A 9,350-nucleotide genomic window follows, 5' to 3' on the forward strand; every position below is an offset into this window, starting at 1 on the left:
CATCCTGGTTTAGGGAACTCTGTAGATTGTTCCATACATGGACATCCTGGTTTAGGGAACTCTGCAGATTGTTCCATACATGGACATCCTGGTTTAGGGAACTCTGCAGATTGTTCCATACATGGGGTGCAAAGAAACAAAAAGCAGGTTTTACCTAACTCTGAGAGGACTGAAGAGATGTTCAGAGTTGGCCATCCCTGAGACCTGGTATGGTAACTCGTATGGCTAAAGGTTAGTAATGAAGTTGCCCGAGGCATGGAAAACAATACCTGATGGTAGGAGGCAGAGGTTAGAGGTGAGGGGTCAAAGATCAAGTGAGATGTGCCCCGACATGTGTAGAGGGCTTTGTTAGAGTATGTATACCATAGTTATACACATGGGCACACACACACACACACACACACACACACACACACACACACACACACACACACACACACACACACACACACACACACAAACAGAGCATGACAGGAAGAGTGACCAAACTTAAATAACTTATCATACTGGTGGAAGCATTCGGCTGAAACCAACCCAGCAGCATGTTGTTGTTGTTAGCCATGAGGAGCTGTAGAATAGTACAAACTCCCCTTGAACCTTACACATTAAGATCATACCAGCGGCAAGTCTCTCATCATTACAGACAAAACAAACTTGTTGATGTTATAAGACCGAGCCCCTTCAAGGTTGGGCGGACATACATTCCTCATCTCAATATGCACGTAAACAACCAGGAAACAATTGAAAAGGAGAGACTAATTACTCTTTGACTTCTTGAGACAGGAATGTGAAATATTCCTCTCTTGAAAAAAACGCATGAAAGAGGAGATACAGAAACGTCTGCAGGCTGATTTAATTTCAACCACATACAGGAGGCATGTTCAAACAGAACTGAAATGGCTAATGAAGAGGCATCATCAGAAGTCAGAATCTCTTTATTAGCAAGTGCCCGATTTAGACGTATGAAATGTACGCCTTTCCTACGCATGCCTTTCCCAATGCACTTCTCTGTAGTTGGTATACAGACTTCCCTTATGCAGGTGCCTTTCCCAATGCAGTTCTCTGTAGTTGGTATTCAGACTTCCCTTATGCAGGTGCCTTTCCCAATGCAGTTCTCTGTAGTTGGTATTCAGACTTCCCTTATACAGGTGCGTAAAGGGTTTGCATGCGTGGTTCACTTGCTCACGCTGAATACATTTAATTAAACCGCTTCCACCTGCTGACCAACAAATTTTTTCCTGAGAATGTTCATTCAATAGAGTTTCAGGACATACAGAACCAGTCAAAAGTTTGGACACACCTACTCATTCCAGGGTTTTTCTTTATGTTTACTGTTTTCTACATTGTAGAGTTATCAGGAATCAAGGTAAGACCCAAGTGCAGACTGTGTGAAGTAAAGATGTTTATTGTAACAACAGGTGCAGGCAAACGACAGGTCAAGGCAGGCAGAGGTCGGTAATCCAGAGTAGAGGCCAAGGTACAGGACAGCAGGCAGGGTCAGGGACAGGCAGGGTGGTCAGGCGAGCGGGTACATGGACCAGGAGGACGAGAAAAAGAGAGACTGGAGAAAAACAGGAGCAGAGACAAAACGCTGGTTGACTTGAATAAACAAGACGAACTGGCACAGACAGACAGAAAACACAGGTATAAATACCCAGGGTATAAGTGGGGAAGATGGGCAACACCTGGAGGGGGTGGAGACAAGCACAAGGACAGGTGAAACAGATCAGGGCGTGACAAGAGTAATAGTGAAGACATCAACACCATGAAATAACACATTTGGAATCATATAGTAACCAAAACAGTGTTAAATAAATCATTTGAGATTCTTCAAAGTAGCCACCCTTTGCCTTGATGACAGCTTTGCACACTCTTGGCATTCTCTCAACCAGCTTCATGAGGTAGTCACATGGAATTAAATTAAATTAACAGGTGTGCCTTGTTAAAAGTTAATTTGAGGAATTGATTTCCTTCTTAACGAGTTTGAGCCAATCAGTTGTGTTGTGACAAGGTAGGGGTAGTCTACAGAAGATAGCCCTATTTGGGGCGACAGATAGCCTAGTGGTTAGAGCGTTGGGCCAGTAACCAAAAGGTTGCTGGATTGAATCCCCAAGCTGACAAGGTAAACATCTGTCGTTCTGCCCCTGAACAAAGTAGTTAATCCACTGTTCCCCGGTAGGCCGTCATTGTAAATAAAAATTTGTTCTCAACTGACTTGCCTAGTTCAATTTAAATGTACAAATTTTTGGGGTAAAATACCAAGTCCATATTATGACAAGAACAGCTCAAATAAAGCATTACTTCAAGACATGAAGGTCAGTCAATAAGGAACATTTTGAACTTTGAAAGTTTCTTCAAGTGCAGTCGCAAAAACCATCAAGAGCAATGATGAAACTGTCTCATGAGGACCTCCACAGGAAAGGAAGACCCAGAGTTACCTCTGCTGCAGATGATAAGTTCATTAGAGTTACAAGCATCAGAAATTGCAGCCCAATTATAAGCTTTACAGACACATCTCAAGTAACAGACACATCTCAATGTCATCTTTTCAGAGGAGACTGCTAGAATCAGGCCTTTGTGTGTGGGAACTCCTTCTGCCTTCGCAGCAGCTAATGGGGATCCATAGTAAATACAAATGCAAATGTTTGTAAAGTAGAATGCCTTCAACCTCAGGACAGCCTCTGCACAGAACTGTGCATCATAGGGAACAGGAATGACAACTTGCTGGAACAGAGTCCAGATGAGCGACTTACTTTCTCTCAATCCTGTGCAAAACATACCAATTTGTACCAGCATGTAGTAGCCATGTGGCCCATGTGGTTGTTGTTCTGTTGTGCCCTCCACCACCTTCACGTCACTGGCTTTCCCATTGAAGACATCATCCAGAGAATCACAGCCCTTCCCCATGACAGGACACTTGATCTCCAACAGCTCCTTGGAGTTCAGCACTCCGTAAGGGCATGCTGATAGCCATGGCTCTTCAACACTGACAACAGTGCCTCTGTGGTTTACAGAGTATCCACAGTTTTCCAGCCACTGGGAGGCCATCTGCTCATTATCTTTCCCGTAGCATGAGTCTGCATTCCCTTGGAACCTGGGGTACAGATGCTCCTGGAGAAACTTACCAGGGTTGGTGGATTCCCTGACAGGGACCTTCTTGGTTGAGCTTGCAGTAACTCAAAGCTTCCTTGAGTCATGCCACAACTGTGATAGAATGTTTATTACAAAAAATACATTCTGAGAAAATCCCATTATTAACAATTGTGTGACTGTGTGATCAACTTAATCAAAACACATGTAAGTTTCATCATAAACGTACCTTGCTATTGTTCCCAATGAGATGAGACCACTTATACTGACCATACTTTAGGCATTACCCCCAACCACAAGGATATTTTACAAACCTTATTCACCCAGAAAAACGAGAACACTAACGAAATACATGTGATGCTGACATGTTTAAATACATTTTATACCCTACTCACCTGGACTCCATAAACCTATTTTGCTTCAACATCATGAGATTTGACAGGATACTTACAGATTCCCCACATTAATACAGTAGTTCTTTTGATCCACAAATACATGTTATTAACATAACGAACAAATCATGACATTCTCAAGTCAGCTTTCATCCAACAAAACGTTTGGTATAACTGCTATGTTAAGCCTGACTATTTCAACATTCTGTGTCTAGATAAGGCAATATTGCACACTTACATCGAAAAAAAAGGAACAAAGAAAATAGGTTTTAAACATAAATTACAAGACCAAGTAATGCAGAAATTGATCATAGATATCATCTGAGAACCTGTATCATAACGTTAGCCTATGGGTTATAGTAACTGTCAACACAACACATGTAGGCTGCTTGTATGCTGTCATCGCTTATGTTAAAGAATGTTACACATAGAAATACAAGTGACTTTGCTTGTTAGCCGACCTTCCACAAAATTGAGGCTGCATGACTGCATGATTGTCCAAGGCCAGCGATGCAAGCGTATCCAGCCGTCTCTACTGATCCGTTTAAAAAAGGAAAAACCAGGAATCCAGGAAAAGCCCATTGAGACCAAGAGTCTCTTTTTCAAGCGGGACCTAGCCAAGAAGGCAGTAACAATCAATACATTACAGAATTAAAACATACAACACAATACAATACAACAACATGATCCAGCCTAAAAAAAAGCATATTTTAAATGAATTCAGTGGCACTAACATATCTAGATGATGCACTGCAGTACTTAATGCAGCTGGTGGCCACACCAGATACTGACTGTTACTATTGATTTTGACCCCCCCCCCCTTTGTTCAGTGCTATGCTTTATCTTGGCCAGGTCGCAGTTGTAAATGAGAACTTGTCCTCAACTAGCCTACCTGGTTAAATAAAGGTGAAATAAAAATAAATAAATAAACAAATGGGACACATCATTCCATTTCTGTTAGTCACAGGTCTGTGGAACTTGTTCAGTTTATGTCTCAGTTGTTGAATCTTATGTTCATATAAATATTTACACATTCAATTTGCAGAAAATAAACGCAGTTGACAGTGAGAGGACGTTTCTTTTTTTTCTGAGTTTAGATTATTCAATGCCTCTGGTGCACAAGAATAGAAGGCAGTCTGGCCTAATACTGTGAATGTCCTGGGGACTTTAACTAGCAACCACCTAGCAGACCGGGTATGGTAACTGCTGGTGGGGAAGGAGACCAGACTACAGAGGTAAAGAGGGAGTTTACCCAAAAGGGCTTTGTAGATGAACACATACAAATGTATCTTTCTGCGCATATAAAGTGAGGTCCAACCTACCATTTGGTACAAGGTGCAATAGTGGGTGAGTGACTTGGCCTTTGTAATAAAGCGCAAGGATGAATGATAAACAGAGTCCAGTCTCTGTAAAACATAGGAGGCTGCATGCATATACAACAAGCCACCATAATCAATTACAGAGAGAAAAGTTGCCTGAACAAGCTTCTTTGTAGCCAGAAGTGGGAAGCAAGCCTTATTACAAAAATAAAAACCCAATTTCAATTTAAGCTTCCTCACAAGATTATCCATAACTTTAAAGGACAACTTGTCATCCAACCATATACCTAGGTATTTGTATGATGACACCTTTTCAATGGATAAGCCAACAGATGACTCATTGCTAACTTTCTCCGGCAGAGTTCGAGCTCTGGTAAAGGTCAGGACTTTTTTTGTCACGTCCTGACCGTAGATTGCTTTGTATGATTATTTTTTTAGTTTGGTCAGGGTGTGATGTGGGTGGGTATTCTATGTTGTAGGTCTAGGTTTTCGTTTTCTATGTGTTTGGCCTGGTATGGTTCTCAATCAGAGGCAGCTGACTATCGTTGTCTCTGATTGAGAGCCATACTTAGGTATCCTGTTTTCCCATTTTGAGTTGTGGGTGATTATTTTCTGGTTAGTGTTTGTTGCACCTGTCAGAACTGTTCGTTTATCGTTTTGTTGGATTTGTTTGTGTATTCATTCTTGATTAACAGTATTATGGATACGTACCACGCTGCACTTTGGTCCTCTTCTCCTTCTCCCGATGACATTTGTTACATTTTTGTACATTCAAGACCAGTTTGAGACCATAAAGGGAGGCCTGCAGTGACTGAAAAACAGTCTGGAGCTCTTCAACAACCTGAACCTGAGAAAGAGCACATGTATATATGACTGTATCATCTGCATATAACTTATCTGGTTGCATCCCATTTCCCAAATAATTCATACGAATTGAGAACAACACAGGAGCTAAAATGGAACCCTGAGGCACACCTCTATTAATCTCAAGAAAGCTAGACTTGTCAATATATACATATTGTGTTCTGTCAGAAAGATAGTTCCTAAACCAATTTACTGCCCCTTCACTGAGAACAATGTTACTGAGTTTAGCTAGCAACAATGAATGGTCAACTGAATCAAATGCCTTTGATAAATCCACAAACAGGGCAGCACAATGTTGCTTTTTATCAAGTGCATTTATGATGTCATTTGCCACTGCCATAGCTGCAGTTGTGGTGATGTGCCCCGATCTAAAGCCAGACTGAACCCCGCTCAGTACGTTCTATTCAATTAAGACGTTTTTTAACTGTGAGTTCACTAGGGATTCATAGACTTTGGCCAGGATAGGGAGTTTAGAGATGGGACCATAGTTATTAGCATCTGAGGGATCTCCTCCCTTTAGCAGCGGGATGACATAAGCTGATTTCCAAATGCTGCGTATGGAATTGGTCAAGAGACTCGACTTGAAATTGTGAGCCACAGTAATAATTCAGTAATACCAGCTGCTACCTTTAAGAGGTAGGGAGCCAGGTTGTCTGGACCTGCAGACTTGTTAGTGTCTATTGCCTTTAGTGCATTATAGACCTCAGCATAAGAAACAGGCTCAAAGTTAAAATGGTTCACATGAGGGCCTATATTATAGTTTACTGTAACAGAGCTTACATTAGAGGCCTGGGCCCCACCATTATCAAAAACTGCACCAGCTGATATGAAGTGCTTGTTAAAAAAACCTACAATATGGACACATTAGACACATTAGAACCTGACCGTAATTTGATTCGCTTCCAGAACTTGGTAAGGTTTTTTAGGTTCTCTGCGACTGCATTTGGGATAAGATGACGCCGAAGAGGATGGCTGACTTTTTACATGCTCCTAACCAACTGTGCTATTAGTTTTTTTTTTTTGCATTGTTTGTAATTGTTATTATTTTTTTTGAAAACTATGTTTATTAAGTTTTACAGACACAAGACCAAGACAACACAAAGCTATATAAATAATATACTCAACTAGAAAAAATACAAATAATACATTCAAAAAGGAATTAGCTTTAAAGATCCCAGACTTTAGACAAGTTAAACACACCAGGCAGAAGGCTACAAAGGTTAAAGGGCAATCTATAGTACAGGGACAGAGCAAACACCTCACCATTGTTCCTGTAAACAGACAAGGGATAGGGGGGGAGATATGCAACCACTCACAGACAGTCATGGCCACAGACCGACCATCCACTGGACCAAAAATAAAAAGTTTACAATGCTTTCAAATAACAAAAAAAAGAATAATAATCATTTTATGTAGGTGTGAACATTTTTTTTTTTTTTTAAACAAGCTCACATTTTAGTCTCTGACCGGGCAAGATGAACAAGGCATCCGTTGGTCACAATCAATAAGCACATCAACCTTAATGCCACCCCAGAAAAAACACAAAGAAATGCTCTTCCAACCCTTAAGTCACAGGGGGGTCAAATACAGACGTATTTTGGTTTTAATATGAATGCCATCAGAGGATGGACTGTTTAAAGTAAGACCGGAATGGAGCCCAAGCTTCATTAAACAGTTTGGGGTTCCCACGTGGATTGAATGTAATTTTTCTAGTTTCAGAGAGCACAACACATCTCTCACCCAATATTTATAAGATGGGGGAGCTGCCATCTTCCAGTTCTGTAGTATTAGCCGTCTAGCTAAAAGAGTTGTATAAGCAACAGTGTCCAACTGGATTCTTGACAGGGGGGTACCTATGGGCAGTACTCCAAAAAGGGCTGTAAGGGGAGACGGATCTATAACAGTGTCATATATATCAGAGAAACATTTAAATATTAATTCCCAGAAACCTGACAGTTTATGACAGCCCCAAAATATATGCAACAGTGTGGCTGGTTCCATTTTACATCTGACACAGGTAGGATCAGAATCAGAGAATATTCTTCCAAGTTTGGAGATAGCGGAAAAAGTGGGATTGGGGGAGGTTGAAATTTTCCTGTAGCTGAGCAAAAGAGGCAAATGTATCATCAAAGAATAATTGGGCTAGTGAGGAGAGGCCTAGTGAGTGCCAGATGGCAAAAGCCCCATCATTCAAAGATGGAGGAAATAAAATGTTTTGATTGATTGGGCCTGATAGAGAAAAGCCTCGAAGGCTAAAGGCTAAACCGAACTGATTCCAAATTTCAAGAGACTGCTTTACAATTGGGTTGACACACCTTTTGCCTAGGGACACTGGGAGAGATGAGCACAACACAGAAGAAAGTGCATCAGGTTTACATGATTCAGACTCCATCTGGACCCAGAGTGGTCTAGGGCCAGTAGGATCAGTCTGCAGCCAGTACAGAGGGGCTCTGAAACTGAAGCTCAATAGTATGTCTGAAAATTTGGTATAGCTAAACCCGACAAATGCCTTAGGCTTCTGTAAATGTTTTCTACCAATCCGTGGTACCTTGCCATCCCAAATAAAATACATGAAAGGTTTGATCCAGTGAAATAAAAAAAAGATTTTGGAATAAAAATGGGTAAACATTGAAATAAATCAAAAAATTGGGGCAACACATTCATTTGAATGACATGAATCATTCCAATAAGAGAAAGAGGTAGCGAATTCCAAAAAGTCAAAGATTGTTTCAAACTATCTGCTAGAGCAACAAAGTTTTCCTGAAACAAATTTGAATATTTCCTTGTCACTTTAACTCCCAAGTAGGTGAATTGATCCCGGACAATCCTAAACTGAGATTTTGATTGATCCAAACTTTTTAAGAACAGATAAGGCACGTGGCAATGAGGTATCAGGGTTAGAGATAAACAAAAGGAGGTCGTCAGCATATAGCGAGACGCCTAATATTGAAAAACAAATGCCTATTTCTCACAAAGCCAGTCTGGTCAGAGTGTGTTACTTGGTGCAGCGAGCCTTCCATACGGATGGCTAAAAGCTTGGCTAGGATTTTGTAATCACAGTTTAAAAGTGAGATTGGGCGATAGGATCCACATTCCAGGGGGTCTTTGTTTTTCTTTAATAGTAATGAAATTGAAGCCTGATAAAGACTAGGCGGTACCTTTGAGGTATTAATGCACTCTGCAAATAATTGAGACAAGAATGGGCAAAGCAGACCAGAAAACGTCCTGTAAAATTTGGTTGGAAAACCGTCCGGACCCGGTAATTTACCACTTTTTCACCTGGTAATTTACCATAAAACATTCTTTATGTTTTACTGTGGTGGCACCAGACGGGGTCCTTATTTGTGGGATTAAACGTGAGGCCTCAGATTTTCGGACCTGATGTACAAGGAGTTTACTGGCCTTGTCACCTTGTTCATATACTCTGTATCGAGCTCGCAAGAGTAACCGTTCAGCTTGCCTGGTAGAAAGCTCATCAAATTCAGATTGGAGAAGTTGGCGCTCTTTATGTAGATCAGAGGAAGGATCCGTAGCATACTTCTCCTCCCATGTGGCTATGAATTCGCTCAGGTCCCGAAGTCGCTGAGAGCGAACTCTGTTTTGGTTGGCTGTATAAGAAATCATTTGGCCACGTAGGTATGCTTTGAGAGACTCCCATATGGTAGAGCAGGACATACCTGGTGTT

This window comes from Oncorhynchus kisutch, linkage group LG4, assembly GCF_002021735.2.
Source record: "Oncorhynchus kisutch isolate 150728-3 linkage group LG4, Okis_V2, whole genome shotgun sequence".
Lineage (NCBI taxonomy): Eukaryota > Metazoa > Chordata > Actinopteri > Salmoniformes > Salmonidae > Oncorhynchus > Oncorhynchus kisutch.